The 17,194-nt window shown below is 42.0% G+C and overlaps 1 long non-coding RNA gene across 1 annotated transcript in view; it reads right to left on the minus strand.

Annotated features, from left to right (window-relative positions):
• The window catches only part of LOC104149723 (uncharacterized), a 37,805-nt gene extending 25,737 nt beyond the window's left edge, over positions 1-12,068 (minus strand). The window contains exon 1 of the long non-coding RNA XR_011134734.1: positions 11,878-12,068. This is a non-coding gene — a long non-coding RNA (uncharacterized lncRNA). The remainder of the gene's footprint in view (positions 1-11,877) is intronic.
• Between the last annotated feature and the right edge of the window lie 5,126 nt (positions 12,069-17,194).

A 17,194-nucleotide genomic window follows, 5' to 3' on the forward strand; every position in this document is an offset into this window, starting at 1 on the left:
AATCACATTACATTTGCCCTTGAGGATGTAAATAATTCAGCTTTGTTTATGAATCATAAACCTGACTTCAGAGAAACGTGTGCAAAGGACAGTGACAGCCAGATGTCTCTTCTGCTGTTCTCATACCTGTAGCTGATACCAAGATGGACTTAAATGTGTAAATTCAACAGCCATGATGATACTAGCTCAAACACACTGAAAAGTTCTGTAGTTTTGATGTGCCACCTTGGAAAGATGAATGTAAAGTTCAAAAGTTTAGAAAGACCTCCCCCAAACCCGCCAGGAGCTAATCTGTGCCACTGGCCCGCGTGGGGCCTGCAGCTGGGAGGAAATGCCGGGCACCCAGATTGTTTTGCCTGGCTTCCCGCAGCCCCAGCGGAGGGTGAAATCAGCTGCAGCACAGGAGAGCAGGCGTGCAAACATGTGGTGGGAGAAAGGTGGCTGACCAGGCTAGACCTTTCGTGTCTTCTGTCCTCTCATCTTCCTTCAGCTCACTGGGCTGGCGGCAAGGACCGCCAGTGAGCTTTTCACTGCACAACAGGACCCCAGGCTTTGCTAGGGTCTGCATATGCTACCAGGGTAGAAAACCACTTAAAGAGGAATGCAACTACCTAGTCCCAGCACTGGTCACATCTTCAGCCTGGGCCCCTGTGATTAGTGGCAGACCAATCAACTCTAAGTTTTATCATACATGAGGAGGCTTTGTTTAAAGAATTGTTCCTGATTTCTGCGAGTAATGTGTTTTCCCCAGGCTTCATCTTTCAACAGCTGTCCTGTAAATCACATTCAAAAGAAAATGTTTAGAAAAGTAACCAAAACTGATGCAGCTCCGGCCTTTTACCATCCACTGACAAAGGCCCTGCTCAAAGACCTGTCAGTGTGTGCACCACAGATGCACAGGCTGCATCTTCAAACCATTTACTCTTTTGAAATGGTCACTAGTTTAGGTAAAAGCTGATCGCACAGAGGAAATAGCCAACTTTTTTGACAATATTTGAAGCAAACCTCATCCTTCTGCAACAGCATATTTGTTTGTGTATAAATATATGACAAGTTCACATCCGAGTGGCCCAACAGTCAAAGTAACAAAAGAGTAGACTATCGTCAACCATATTAGCTTCCTCTTTAATTTCTACCATTCAGCAAACCATTTTCTAAGTCTTTGTGTTATAAAGAAAATTTGGTAGGCATACACTAAAACCATTATCAGAAAGCTGGATTTCTTTCACATTTATAGTGAATATATTAGACACCTAATCTCTCCAGCAGACAAAAGGAAAGCAATCAATTCTGTACTGCTCAAATTTTGATCTTTTAAAAAGTAGAATCACGAATCATATCAGAAAAAGCCCTAATTTCCCCATTCTTCCCCTCCCCCCCCCAAAAACAAAACAAAAGCTCAAACCAAACCAAGCCCTACCAACTCAGCTTCACTCCGAGTTTCCAACGATCAGGAACAACAACACATATCTTCTGGTTTGTACCTCCCAAGCTGTTCTAATTAGTAGTGGCTAGAGGCAGTATTTATTTCTTAGCTCATGAGATAATAGGTTATTGATTGATCTGGGAGTTAACAGCCAAGGTTATGTCTCATGTAAGAAGTGACTGTGTGGATTGAAGCTCATCATTGATCTTGTTTCCACACACTCAGAGAGACCATATATTTAACAGTTGCACAATAAGAAGAAAGGACCCTAAATGTCATTTATTGACTTTTAAAGATATGATTCCTCACCTGCACCCATTTTCAGTCACTGTGGTCAGCACAAACAATCACTAAACTTGCCGCTAACTTAAGTTCAGTATTTGTAGTTTACTGGAAGTTGCCTATAATAAATAGGAAAATAGCAAGAACTGACATGCTGAGATCATGTGCTATTGCAAAAATAGTCAGAATAGAAAGGTAAACGGGTTGGTTTCAACCTTATTGCCACATGTATTTCAAAAATTCATTGCTTTAAACAAATCAGTATGCCTCTGCAAGGAGTGTCTCTGAATCAGGATGTTCAGAATAGGAAACTGTCTGGCAAAAAAAAAAATAAAATGAAATACAACAAAGGGCAATGTCTGCTCTGTGTAAATGGATCCCAGCACTAAAATGATTATTTTATGTCAAACAGTTTTGAACTGTTCTAATTCCAGAGAGAATTAGATCCTGTACTGCCTACCCACTTATACCTGTATATATATTACATTAATTACCTCCCTACTGGAAGTCATCTAGAGAATGATCAGTGAAAATAAAATGCAGAAAATTACATAAGTTTCTCTTGCAGTCTTCTATTAGTATTATCGATAAATGTCACCCTTTTTTTTCTGGTCAATGATTTTTCCAGTATATAGGTCATTTTCGCACAATTCTGCCTGGCCATAGCTAGACCCACGTACTATACGGAGCCACAGCTAACACAGACTCTTCAAAAAGCCTTTTTGAGACTGCCTGTTCACTAGATGTTTTTGAAGTGTCATAGCAGTTTGAGAATTAACTTTATCTTCCATTTTCTCAAGCCTTTGCCCCTTTTTTAAGCTTTGATACGAGCCCCTGGGTTTCTAGGTGTTTGCCCAACTCGGTGAGAACCTCCTAATCTGTTTTATCCACCTGCTTGTAATTTGCAGGAAAGATGCTGCCCATGAAGATACGTGGTTGGAACCTAGAAAGATATTTATTCATTTGCACATAAGGATTTTGCAACAGCACTATTCTGTAGCATGTGTGCCTTGCTTTTATTAAACCATATAATGGAGAAAAAAAAAAGTACTATAAAATCCAAGGACAAGCACTAGAAAGCCAATCTGCCTTAAGGTAAAGAAGTTGCTGAAAAACCTATTATTTTTTCCTCTTGCAAGTATTACAGAGACATACCATTTCTATTGTCTCATTTACGTCAGGTAGGATAGCTAATGATATATTATTACATGACCCAGAGCCAGATTTGTCCTGCATATGCATTGCATTCTCTTCCCTGTGTCTAGTACTCCTTTTCCAACTATTTTCTCACTAAAATCATTTCAGGTACTGTTTCAGTTACAGAAAATAATATGAATCCGGAGGTGGTGCCACTGAGCCAGATAATTGGGCATGACTGTCCCGCTCTGAAAGAGCTGAAGAGCCTGACAGTGTTTTCCAGGGAGGGAGTTTGGGGTGGACGTGCCTGCCACCGAGCCACCTTCCACACCTCCGAGTGGCATCAGCATGCTAAGTAGTAGCTTCACACGCTGGGGAGGGTATACGGGGAAAATGATGGCCCCTTCCAACAGCCTCGAGCATGGAGTTACTCTGCAGTAATGGCTAATGAAGGAGGCCTTTTTCAGAGTCAGGGAGCAACACCAGCAACACGCTAAGCTTTTACCCTCGTGTTGGACTTGCAGCTTAGCTGTGCGCGTTTACAAGTGCCAGTTCAGAGCCAACTCCCACTTCTATTTCCCATGGATTCAGTACAAACCCAACAACAGCTGTAGGATCAAATCCCAAGCCTAAATATGGAAAGCTGTTAGATGATATTGAATTTTTCAGTCCAAGTTTGAGTAGACCATGCTAATTAATGAAGAGTTTCCAATTGGAAAACTATGATTCGAGTGGCAACTATGGAGAAATAGTCTGAGGTGTGGGATAAAATCAGAGCTCTTTTGCCAGAGTAATTAATTCAAATGAAAGACGCTGCATGTTTGTAACTTGTATGCTACATCCTGTCTATTGATTCTGTCTGCAGGACTCTAAAGCTATTTTTTTTAACACAGAGGATTCTTCTTTTTACGTTTCTAACAATGGATAAGAACCCTACCTTTTTGATTTGAGTTATGGGTTAAAATGAATTCAAGTCATAAAAGAAACTTGTGCAGAAATGGATGAGCTTCACTGAACTTAATATAAAAAAGAAATTCTGTGCTGAATTTCATAAATGGATGCAAAGATGAGTATCAGGTCAAATTCACTGGGAGCTAGAATCAGGGCTACTCAACAAAATGCAGAACTATTTATATCAGGAAATAGTTTGCTAATTGCTAATAGGCCTCTTAAAGATAGAGAATATAATGTAGTTTCAGGCTCAGATCTGAACATATTGCACAACTTATCATCTGCAGCTGCAACTGTTCTTTGAATTAATCTTCTTTGAGATATGCACCAAAGAATTTAAAGTTCAGAAGTTTAGGCTGCCCTTAGCTGGTGGCTGTATTACAGCCCTTGAATCCCATCAGACAATCCGATCTCTGTCTTGCTCAGGGCACAGTTGTGTGTTGCCACGTACTTCAGCTGGATTATGGAGTTTTAATCCAGTCCTCTGGAAATAGATGTCTGGTTTTCTGGGGCCATAGGGTCCCAGATGCCTGTGGAAATTAGAGAAGGGTTTTTATTCCTTTTACTTTTCAGATAGCTGCATCCTGTAAGTGGTGACAGAGCTGAGCAAAGAGATCACCAAAGCACTGACAGCAAGACACCCAGAAAGTCCTGGTCTCCAGCTCTTGTCTTTGCTAAAGGACACCAATTGCACTGGGATTTTATCTGTGCCAACAACTGCCCCTATGCTGTGCCAGCCCTGACGTACAAGCCAAGCTGATGCCAAAGGGGCCAAGCCTTTCCAAACCTTTCCTCTTCCTTCTCTGTGAAAAGCAAGAAAGTAGCATCTCAGTAGCTTTGCTTTGCACAGGTATGAAAGAATGTAACCTCGGCAGATGCCGACATCTGCTGGAAAAAAAAACAAAAACCACCGCAAAACAGACAACTGCTACCTTAACTTGCACCTTCTACTCGTTTTACGCTATCTCAGTGTAGCCGTTTAACCCCAGGGACCACAGAGAGTTCTAGTAGCTGCAGCCCGTCAATAAGGCTGGCCTCTACACAACCCCAGTACAACATCCTTAACCTGACTGGCCAAAGTGCAACTCGTGTCATTCCACCGCTATGGGGGACCTAACATCTTTAGTCCCCAAGGAGGTCCACGTTCAAATGAAGGATCAGAAACTCACCAATCAGCACGCACCACACACTAAGAGGTATGCCCACGGTCACCATCTGGCTGCCTACAAAAAGGGCTGCAGCCTGGCGTGTGTGTGTGCGTGTGGCGACGACGGCGGAGGGGAAGAACAAAGAAGGCATGAAGAGCTGGAAAAATCACTACCAGTGTGGAGAAATTGCTATTCCAACAGCTTAGCAGCCTTGTTAAAGGCTGCAAGAGGCTAAGGGGCCATCTTCAAGGCCTTCACCAGAAACCGCAGGACAGTGAGCAGGAAGAGCCCCTTCACTGCGACCCTAATTTGGGACGCCGGACCAGGAAGAGCCATCAGAGGAGCCGCCACAGCAGGGCCCAGTGGACACGTAAGCGCTATGATGGTCCTAGGACCGGGGAAACAGCACGCCTGTCGGCGTGGCCGGATTGACAATACGGTCGTAGCGCCGGGGAGAGGCGCGTTGCTCGACGCGGCCTTTCGGGCATCTTTTATTATTATTGCTTCCATCTTCAGTTGTATGTTGTATCCTATTTTCTCTGGATAAACCTACCACTTCCTATATTGTTTTATCCATCCACCTGTGTTATGAATACTATAAATACATACATAGACATTTTCAAGGTTATTGGTTATAATTGTTATTGTTAATTGTCATTAAAAGGTTATCTGTTTATTGCTATTATGAATCCCTTCATTGCTACGCAAAGACCTATACCGCCACCTCGAATCTGTTTAGTTTATGGTCCTCTGTCCAGTATCCCCATCATGCCCTTCTGTTGGGGTGCCCGTCCCTCTACCTCGGACCGTGACGCTCAGCTTCAGCACATTTCCCTGCAGCTGCTATGATTTAGGAACAAGCTCTTCTTGGCTTCGTGTCTGGATTTATGTGGGGTCTGTAACTGCCCGAGACGGCTGCAGGTGAGCGATGCGCCAAACCGCTCCACACATCCAACCTCATTCAAGGGCGAACAAGTGCAGGAGAGTGCCCACACGCTCCAAGAAGCAGGGGTTCCTGTCAGAAGGAGGTTATAAAGCTTTGTCTAAGTGAAGTTAAAAGACAATGCCAAAATGCAAGGAGCACCTGAGTCCTCACAGAGCGTGAGGAGAGCTGGGCCAAGGGATGGAGTTTGGGACCAGCCAGCTGTATCACTACCTGACTTTATTCTCATTTCAATTTCATGTTCTTCTAAATGAAAGGCTCATCCTTTGATGCTTTAAATTGTCTGGAAATCTAGACTTATAGAGGTAAAGTGTAACACGAAATAAGCAGGAACAAACCTTAATATATAATAAGGAACAACAAACTTGTTTTCCTTATCAACAAACAACATGTTTCTCTAAATAATACATTAGCTCCTTTTCATTTTTCAGACAAGTGGCTATTATGTTCAGCTGGATATCAGACAGTACAGCACAGATATTTTTAAGCATTTATAATCACGAACCAAAAAGATGTTGGCACAGTAAGAAGCTTAACAACAATAAAAAGTACATAAGTGGAAAGTTAGAATGGATGAGAGCCAGCAATAATACTTATCATGATACTAATCTCATTTAAAAATAGTTTCTCGTTTCTATGCAAAGAGGTAGCTCCTGTCAAGCTTCAGCTGCAGCTGGAAGGCAGTGAAGCAGGCTCAGCCCTGCGGGAAGGACAGGAAAGCCTATGGACCTCCACAGCAGACCCGAATCCTCCGGACACCCGCTATCCAAAATAGTTTCAATAACCGTTTCTCATAAAACAGTATTTCATACTGGGGGAAATGATGTCTAATTCTGCCCAAACTCAGAAAAAAAATGAATTCAGCTAACAGAGCTGTTGCAGACAACCTTTAAGCACCTAAAGGCTTTCCTGTTACAGAGAGAGAAAGTCCCCAGTAGGCAAAGAATAGAAATGCACATTTTTATACACAAATTAACAAATACAATTTTGGAGAAGGCTGCAAGAGACATGGCTCCTTTACTGAGGCCTGCTCTGACCAGTCGTGCCACCTCTCCAAATTCCCTGGTTCGAGCCAGCTTTTCCTGCCCATCCCTGTCCCTGTCCCTGTCCCTGCCCCTCTCGAGGCTGCTTTTTGTCGAGTGCCCGTGCAGCGGCCAGCACAAGACAGCCATGTCCTTGGCTAGCACCTTCTGACCACTAGAGAGCAGGTAATTATACACACTTATAGCCACTCTGCTTCTTCAAATACTAAAATTTCACCCATAGGTACACTTTTGAACACTTTGTTTTTCTAATCAGTGAGCAGTGTCTCTTATCACAGGAATTTTCATTACGTCATACTTTTTATAATTAGTGACAATATGGTATATCTTTCATTTATCTCACACTATCAGGTAACTCTTGGCTATCAAAATGTTATTAGCCCCCAAAATAATTAAATGATCCCCCTTTTATAGGAAAAATACAGAATTTCCTGTGCCTTTACTATAACCTCACTGTAACCATTACTGAAAGAATACATGATAATCAAGCAAGAAATAAAATTACCAAATGTCTTGTCTTAAATCCTAACATTAAGAATTAACAGATAAAGAGAAAAAAAGAGTCTTTAATAATTTTGAAATCAACTTGCAGAGTTTGAAAAATTAACCTTAAGATGCAAGTTAAGAAAGGGAATGATAGTAAAACCACATCATTCATTTTCCTCAGGATTAGCGAATTCTGCATTTTAGAAGGCTCTCAAATATCTATGAATATAAGCATATTGTCATTAGTAATACAATCTTCTTTCTAAGAAAACACCCACAGATTGAGCTCTCCATTGGATGGAGGGCAATATCCCATTTTATAGCAAGATTTTTATTTTTCTCCACAGAGGCTGGAATTCTCCAGGGCAGTGCTTGTGTCCTTCAGTGCAGAATATAATCATTTTGACCATAGTCGTCTTTTTCTAAAAGAAAGTACTTCATTTACCAAAGAAAGTTCACGAGTGATGCGCTTCTTCCTGCCTTTCACTATTAAAGGCTGCACTGACACTGTAGTAAATGCCTTTCCAATTGGATTTCATATCTAAGAGGTGAAATATTATGTTTTACTGTCTGATTCACTAATTTTTAACAAATACATTTTGTAAATTTCTACATACACCCTTAAGTGTCAATAATATTAAGTGTTCACTTAAACATTGCATTCATAGATAATTTACCTTTTTAGGTTTTTCACATTTCATTTGCGATCTTCCTCTGAAATAGGATAAAAAGTCAGGGTTTATGCTATCTCCATTCAGTAATTTGATAGGTCATAACATGAACATTTCAGAGCTCTCTCTGAGCTCCAAGACGTATTCCTTTCTCTGTGTCTACGGAGAGACCTCAGTGCAGTCAATGGGCTTTTGTTCACTTCCATCAGTGACGGTTTGTTCCTGAGTCATTAGGGAAAATGCCTGCACTGAGCTCCCGTGTGCAAGAGCGAGGACCACAGTGCAGATGCTGGAAGGAGTTACAGACCCTGCTGTCTCCCAACCACTCTCTCGCACCTCCTGTCCCTGTTTCCCCCTGGCGAGCATTGCCCTTGTGATGTGCTAGGGCAGATCAGAAGGGACCTGGATGACTTTCATTACCCTTGGGCTCTTTGGGGGGAGAAGGATTTGCCACACAGGCTGAAGGGCCCTAGCAGGGGACCATTCAGATAAAATAGAGCTCTCATGGTGGGAAGTATGATGAAATCCTGCTTTGCCTCCCACTGTGGCTTCGCCTGCTATGGGAGTAAGCAGGAGGCTTTAGCTTTCCAGATTTATCAGTCAGCACGTATGAATGTCCTTCTTAGTCCAGGACAATCTTCATGGTCTAAACCTATCACAAAAGCTTTACCTTTTGGTAAATAAAAAAATCTTACTTTTGATGCTCACCATAGTAAAATGCAGAAATCACAAATACAGATTATTTCATGTATTCCTGTGACGTCAGATATGGCAGGTTATTGCAGCCAAGCTGGAGTCGCGGTGTGCAGTTTGCAGGCTCCTGGAGCAGCCATCTGGGAGTGCAGACATAGCCCTGTGCCTCCCACTACCGCATATTTCTCCCAATTAGGTCCACAAAGGCTAAAGCACACTTTCTCATTATCTAGTCCACTGGCTGTGTTAAGAGTAAAACCAGTGTTATCATTTCCATTCAAGTCCTGTACTAGCTTAAAGCCGCAACACAACTAATTAACTGTCCCATGCAATTAGTAACCACCATACATACATTCTGGAACATAATGGAAAGCATTTTTTTTTAGCCTTTGTGCAGCTAATAGGGTCCTGGTTTGGGGGAGCTGCAAGATAGGCATTTCCATTGCAAGCAGCTACTCTTTCAACCTCCCTTTCGGGTAAAGGAGGTCTGGGCTCTGCACACTCTCAGGCACTTTCCGTAGAAACTTGCAAGATATTTGCCTCTTCTGAAATACAGATCCTGAGGGTCTACTGCGCATGATCAGGCCTGCCAAAAGTACCAGCGTTCAGTCCCTTGAGACTTTTTTAGTGGCTGTGAAGCACTTTCTCTCTCTTACCTACTGTGAAATCCTTACGTCCTCCATCTTACAGGACCAAAAGAAAAGTATATAGATTACACACAACATTAGACCACCTAGACAAGAAGGTTTTCCTCCTGTGTATCAATCAATGCACATGCAAAGAAGCCAAGACGTTCTTCAAGCAGTTGCAAAGGGTCAGAGGCGTGGGCACTGCTAATAAGCATCTCTCACCTCTACTCCAGCTATAAAATCCCTGTTATACTGCCTCACCACGCCATTCATATGAATAAGCTAAACTGCTTAAATATGTGGTAAGGTAATACAGGGCTCATCTCACCTTGCCCTATGAAGGCAATATTATGATAATATTACCATAACAACATTATGGTCATGTTATGATTACCATGTAACAGCAGGTAATTGCTACCTGTTGTAACTAGCCAAGCTAACCTTATAGCACCCATTAAAATATCCGTAAAACATTCATTTCTCTATTGACGTGGTTTAACTTGAGTATAGAGCAGATGCAGACATATATTTCTACTTATTAGGAACAGAAATTGTGAATTCAGCAGTATGTACAAGAGAAAACAGAGGCGATTGCAAGCTAAAGGGAATGGTGCAGTACTGCTGTGGGAACAGAGAGGTCAGAAACAGGTCATAAATCAGTGAGTTTATCAATCAGAGCAGTGCAAGGTTAGGCTCAGCAATGTGGTCAAAGGGAAGAGAGTTTTAGAAATGAACAACCAGGACTACTGCCCTGCCACAAGTGAGGTCCCTGCACAGCGCAGTCACTATGGAGAGCAGCTGCAAATCAGGACAGAAATGTGGTTTACAGTTCAATGTTATGGTACTATGAGAAATGAAATACAGCTAGAGGCAGAAAACAGAGGAGAAGAAAATAGCCAGCACCTGCTCATAAACTGGCTTAGGTTTTCTACAAAGCTTTAAACCATTCTAGTTTGGATCACAGTGAATAAATCTGGTTTTAAAGTTCAGAATTTCAGATTTTTCAAAATTCAGTAGTTCCAATATTCAGTATTCAAGATTCAATATTTCCAGCCCAACACTCAAAATAGTTTTGGAAGAAAAAGCACAGAACTTTCAAAGATTAACTGTCCCTAGTTTAGAATCCTAGTATTTATGCAGACATGAGCACCTATAAAGACTGCTTCTTGTCCTGGGTGTTTGCACTGTGTAGACACAAGGGTTCCTTTTCACCTAATGAATTTTGAGTCTCCCATGCGTAATCTCAGTTTGAGTATCAGTTCAGTCGGGCATAAAGCCAGTACAGACTAATGCAAATATTGTAAACAATTAAGCCTCTGGCCATGTGCGATTCAGAACTGTCGTACATAAACTTTCTGTACACAAAGGAATTTAGAATCCGGACATGAACTGTTATTGCTTTTAGACTGATAGAATTGCAGACAGCTTGTTTTGGCCTTAATTAATGAACTGTTGTTTCAATCAGCATTTGCCTGTGCTTTATATATGATCCACAAGACTAAAAAATGTTATTTTCCAATTTTTATGTACCGTATGCAGTATCTAACTGCTTTCAAATGTGTGCTGAGATGCAGCAGTCACATGATTTGTAAACGACTTTTTTCTTCTCCCAAGAAAATTACCATGTGTGAGGCCCTTTTAACAAAAATCTTGCAATACATAATATCAGTAAGACCAGGCCTAAAAAGCTCAGGAAATTGCATTTGGAAATTAAAAAACAGGTTTGTAGATGTTTTAGTTCCTGTGGAAGCCACCCTTGCCCCCTGTGATGATGAGCTATGCCCCGTCAGCAGATCCTCTGGGCTTACGTTGATCTTGGATGCTAGTCTTAACTTTGCCACAGCGGGAATTACAGATGGAAGGAGTATACTCTGAATTCGCAGATATTTGAGGGAGTTGACAGCAGGTTACGCTTCTGGGCCCAGATTCAGTTCTGGGACATGTGGATACAAACGCTGATTAAAGCATAAACCTAGATCTCAGTCACTTTTCTAAGTGCACTGTCACCTCAAAATTGTTGGCTCATATGGCTACATTGTGCCTAACACATTCTGAACAGCTTATATATCATGAAAGAAGGGTTCTGATGGAAATATACTGAGCATTTGCTCGCTTTGCTTTGAAAAAATCTCGACTGGTTTTGTTCTTCTTTTCTGAAAAGTACTTGCCCCATTTCTTGACAGACTCTAACCTACATTACTTGTTTCCAGGCCACAGGTAATGAAACGATTGGCCAGGATTTTAAAGGAAAAAACAAGTTTCTGTTTCTCACAATTTGCAGCTCTGCTTTACAACTCTTACTGCAAGTGGACACTTTAAAGCAGTCCTAGAAACAGTTTGTCGCAGATTGGCAATGGTGCAGCGTCCATGCAGGGGCGGTGGGTAGAGCCTATTGCACTGCAGCGGCTGGCAGGGAGTCAATACAACGTGACAGTGGGGGAAATAAACTTGATTAGAAAAGGTATTACCGAATAAAAGCCTCCTCCAGGATGAACAACCCCTTTTCCATTCGCAGAGGGCTCTATCTGAGCACAGGTTGGTCGTCTCCTTTCTCCCGCAGCGCTGCACAGCCTGTCCCTGTCGTCGGATACTTCACCGTACACAGAGACGGGTCCTGCCTCGCTGACTGATGCTGCGGAGTTCCCTTTCGTAGCACCTCCATGCCTAAACACAGAAATGGATTTGTCATGTTGGATAAACGCTGCTGCGTCTTTCTGAGGAATCCCAGGTTGCAGGATGTGACCTAAATAGACACAAATGTTCCCTTGAAAATGTATTCTGGCAGAGGGCTCAGCACATCGTGCAGATTACAAATTGCACCCAATTTTCTGTTTTAACTGCCTGGTTTCTTGTGCTGAAGCTGCTGATTGCTTCTGCTGCTGCAATTCAGAGAAACATTTTCTACATAAAAATAAAAGTAGCAGTTGCAAGCATTTAAAGAGTGCTGAAAAAGAACAATTTACATGGTCACTTTTTATTCCATGCTCCATTGCTCAGTTTCCTATTGTTAACTGATGCAAGCAATATAAGCCCTGATCCTGGGACAACATATGTGCCAAGAATGCTCATAAGTAATGGTACCACTTCAATTCTGAGATAAGCAAATAAAATAAAAGTTGGTTATGTCACAAATTTGTCAGAGCAGTGCCTCCTCACCCACGATGCACATGGAAACATGATCTCCTTTGCGTTGTTCTCTTGCTGCTCGAAATCTCAGCAAGGTTTCAGAACTGATATTTCCTGTGACGTTTCTTTCAGAATCATATGTTCCTGAAATGGCCAGAATGCTGGTGGAAGAGGGTTCAAATCATGTGCAGATACCTGTTTCGTTTTCTGACACATGTCCTGGCCCTGACACATGTTCAGCCCTGAGTTGCCTCATGCCCATCCTTGATCCCCAACATCACGTGCACCCACCAGCTAACAGCTGAGACACTCACGACACGAAGGGTTCTCGCAGCCTTGTGCACGAAGTGGGGCTAGAAGGGAGCCTGCTACATTACTCAGACAAAGACTTCCAGACCTTTGCAGACAGGAGGTTGGGAAGAAGCATCAAAACCCCGGAGGAGTTCAACAGCACCTCTAGTAAGGTCTTTTCCGCTCCTTTAGCACTCTTCAATTGTGCTGCTCCAAAGAGGAGGGAGGGGGACTCACACATTCCCAGGAAGATCATGTGTGTTTAATGTGTCTCCAGTTCACTCTGTTTTGTCTCTCTCTCCTTAAGGCATGTGTCCCACAGTGGGAACCTTAACCCCAACAGGCATTTTCACTGGAAATAATATTTCATAATGATGTAAAGAAATATATAAGTTTTTTGAGCACTTAATAGAGTCAGCAATTAAACAGAAAGCTGTTCTCAGCCATAACCATATGGAGGCTGGCATACTGGTGTAATAAAAAAACTGAAGAAAGAGGCAATAACATACTTACATCATTGCAAAGAAGAAAAATCAGGAATAGGAAGAGAATAAGATTTGAACTGGCATCAAATGATAGGCATTTGCTTTCAAGCACAGACACAAAGATCCTGTCTTAGAAAGATCTTGGCTTAGAAAGTCAATTTGCTTTTATCTTCTTCAGTTTCCCACTGTGCACCAGGCAACAATATTCTCTCTTTGCTGCTTATCTGACCTGGGAGCTCCTACATTGATGTTGATGCATCTGGATTGTTATACGCTAATATTGCCCATTAAAGTCCAAATTGTTTTAAAAAGGTGAATAACGTCACTCCAAGCAGGAATGGAATAAAACGTGGGAAGAAAATGCCCAAAGATGCCACAAATGGATTTCCAGTTTCCTTTTATCATGGAGTAGAATATTTGGTCATTTCCCTGGTTAATTTTATTGCTTTTATTGTTTAAGGCCTCCTGCCACCACACGCTGGGATCCTCGGGGACACAATCCCGTGCTGCTATCCAGCTACAGCAGAACCCGGTCCCGTGCCCAGTGCGGGCACCCTCGGTGCAGCCTCACTCGCGGCCCCAGGTCAGCTGTGTGCATCAGGCTGTGGTGCTGCGCCCGGTCCCCTGGCACAGCCGGTCGGTCACGGAGAGCAAGGAGCCGCTGACCCTTGCACCACCGGACAGGTCCGAGACTCAGCATCAGCACGAGAAACTATCTGGAGCAAAAGGAGACTCCTAAACTATGAGCTGTGCGGGTATGTTAGTCATCTGTTCCCGTGTGCCTACGGACTTACAGTTTAATTGCTGGTAGGACCTTCACTAAAGCAGCTTCAGTACAGCTGCCTTCATAAAAACATTTTCCTGTGGCTTCTCAGTGGAAATTGTAGAGTAAACAATGCTAAACTGGAAGGTACAAGCAATTACTGTCTTTACAGGAATGCATCATCTTAGGGAGGACAATACATCAAAATAAAACAGGAGTTTGGGGCTGCATCCAGGTCCCATTGAAGAGAGAGGCTGAACTCTCATTAAGCCCAAGTAGAGAAGGCTCAGCTATTCTCAAGCCTCTATAAAATCACACCATCAAAATGCCACAGAATAGTTAATGGAGGGAAAAGCAAATAATTAACAATCTACCCACTACATTTAGTCTTGTAAATGCTAACATACATCATAAAAATACAAGGTAAATTCATAATGATATATTTTAAACGGGGTACAAGAACAGTTTGAAATCAGGAGAAATTGATCAGCTGGGATAAAAGGAACTTTCTTGATTTCCGCTTAAAGAAAAGAAAGCACCAGAAGGAAACAAAAAGGATCAAAAAAGAGAGTACCCTACCAGAGCAGCACAATTACTGTTAATAATAGAAGCCCGGAATTCGTTTGACTCGAAAGAGAGCCAAGACTCCCAAGGCTGCAGTCCATTTATTTCTTAGTTGAAATCCAAAGCATATTTGAGAAAGAGGCAAGACAAACATCTGGACTATCCTGATGCCAATGAAAAGTCTGACTGATTTCAGAAAGACTTTTGGTCAGACTGAATCTGAATTCAAGCTTTTGATAAGCAGACTGGTGAGGGCTCCAGGGTTTCTAGCCATCTCAGATGTGTGTGACAAAATGAGATTATTCCATCAATAACAAAACAATCTAATGAAATTGGCTGGAATAGAAGTCTTTTTGGAGGACTGTCTGAAAGATAATATGCTAAAAATAAGCAGTCATGACAAGTGCTGCTGTGAAGCTGTGACTGATAAACTCTAGTCAAGGATCCTCTGGTTATCCACATAAGTAGAGCAAAGCAGGAGAAAGCCATCACAAGCATTATCTCTTTGCATGGCAGAGTTTGCAGGAAATACTTTAATTTGCTATTACATATTGGACAGATAATTCCACTCTTCTTTAAAGATGTTCTCCTAAAGAGCCTCACAGGAATTCTACCCTGTGCTGCCCAAGGAGGGCTATGAGAAACTCTGAGCCTTGAATGATCTAAAATTCGTCACTTCTGAGCTTCACTGCGAATAGAAAGCCTCTGAAGCCTGGCTGAGCCCTTTAATTCTTCCTTCCCTCTTAATTGTAGCAGATCCCAGGATTACTCCTTGCTAGGCATTTTTCCCAGGACAATCTGCCATTAGGTAACCTGAGGATGCCAAGTGAAGCTATGCCTCGCTGTTCATCAGTGCTATTACGTTCTGAACTTTGGCATTTTGGAAAGCACTGAACAAAAGCAATGACAATCTCAAAAGTGTATCCAATGTCTTCTTAGAAAGTAGTGTTGATATCAGTACGGGTAAAGTAAGCGGAGCGTTCTTGTCTGTGCAAACATCTGACAGAGGTCTTCTGAATCAGCTGTGAGCCTGGTGCATCCGCAGCTGCAAGAGCAACAAGAGAGGACGGCAGTGCTAGTCTAGCTATGGGGTAGTGAAATTATGTATGAATTATATGGTGTTTTCTAGAGGAAAATCAGAGCTGTTGCTTCTCAAAGACACCTATATGGGCCTGATTTGCAAAGCTGATGGAAAAAGCCCACTGACTTCAATCAGTTTATTGCCTTGTACACTGTGCTGCACTATGCCAACAGCTGCTCTGCTTCCCCAGGCACTGTGATGTTTTCACTACTATGATGAGGTCTGGGCTGAAATTGTATCACTCGTGAGCAGTAGATCAGTCAAAGAGACAGAGCTGTAGGTAGCTCCAAGGCCTCCTGGCGTGGTGAAGGCCCTCTGCAAAGCAGAAAACATTGAAACCGTCTGTCACGAGAGGAAGTTATCAGCACCATAGCTCCAACAACCAGGTGATGAAGGCACAACATGGCAGAGGAGGGAGAAGACAATTTCTATTTGGATCAGTACAATCTGACCTTTTCATGTGCCATAGCATGACAATAATTTGCTTACTGAGCATTTGGCTATCTGGTTTCAGATATAAATGTGTCTGCTCAGGTTCCTCTTAGCTTAAATAAACTCTAAAGAGCATGATCCTCTTCTCAATACACCATGTTATTTAAGAGAAAGTCAGTTGATACTGATTTTCATAGACAGCTAGAAGGAGAATCCAGCCCAATGACTAGACATCTTTATTGAAATAGTAGTAACCAGATGGTTACTGTCTCTGTCCTGACTGCCTCTTGGCTAAAAAGCTGACTGGCTCAGAAAAGTTGAAGGTATTTTCCTGAAATCTAGAGGGTCCAGTCAAAGGGATCAAGTAAGTTAAAAATTAAGCCATGTTTTATCTGCTTTCTTTTTCTACCTAACATTAAAACACTGCCTTTTTTACTGTCATCTTTAAGACCTGAAAATCTAGCCTTATTAAATCATTGTCTAGCTCCCACCAGTTTGACATCTGAGCATCTTATATTACCACTCAGACAGAGAAATAGATCATACAGGAAAGACTTTCAGATGTCAGGAAATTAAGTCCAAGTGCCCAGCCAAGCCTCTAATCAAGCGACAACAGTGTCCCTCTCCCCCACTCCTTCTACCAAACAGGACATTTTTGGAACACTTCTCCCAGCCTCTCCTGCTTTAAGAGCATCAAGTTGATTGTGAATACAATGAATGTTGGCTGCTCAGCATGAGCCAGAAAATTTCCATAGAAATGTTTGAAAAATACCTCACACATCTGGCTTCAATTAAGTTTATCTGCATTAATAAAACACATTTCTCACTCAGTGGGTAAAGATATTTTTTAATCTTTCATACAGTGATCCAATAAGCTTGAAAACTGATAAAAAGCACATTCATGTGCAAATCAGTCCTTTTTCATTTCCCTTAACTTTTTTAATGTCATCTTACTTCAATACTTTGAAAGTCTAACCTCTTTCTTAGTTGCGTAAATGATTCCTATTGGCGTTACTAACAACAGTGGCGTACAAATGTAAATC

The sequence above is a fragment of the Struthio camelus genome, chromosome 15 (assembly GCF_040807025.1).
Source record: "Struthio camelus isolate bStrCam1 chromosome 15, bStrCam1.hap1, whole genome shotgun sequence".
In the NCBI taxonomy this organism is placed as follows: domain Eukaryota; kingdom Metazoa; phylum Chordata; class Aves; order Struthioniformes; family Struthionidae; genus Struthio; species Struthio camelus.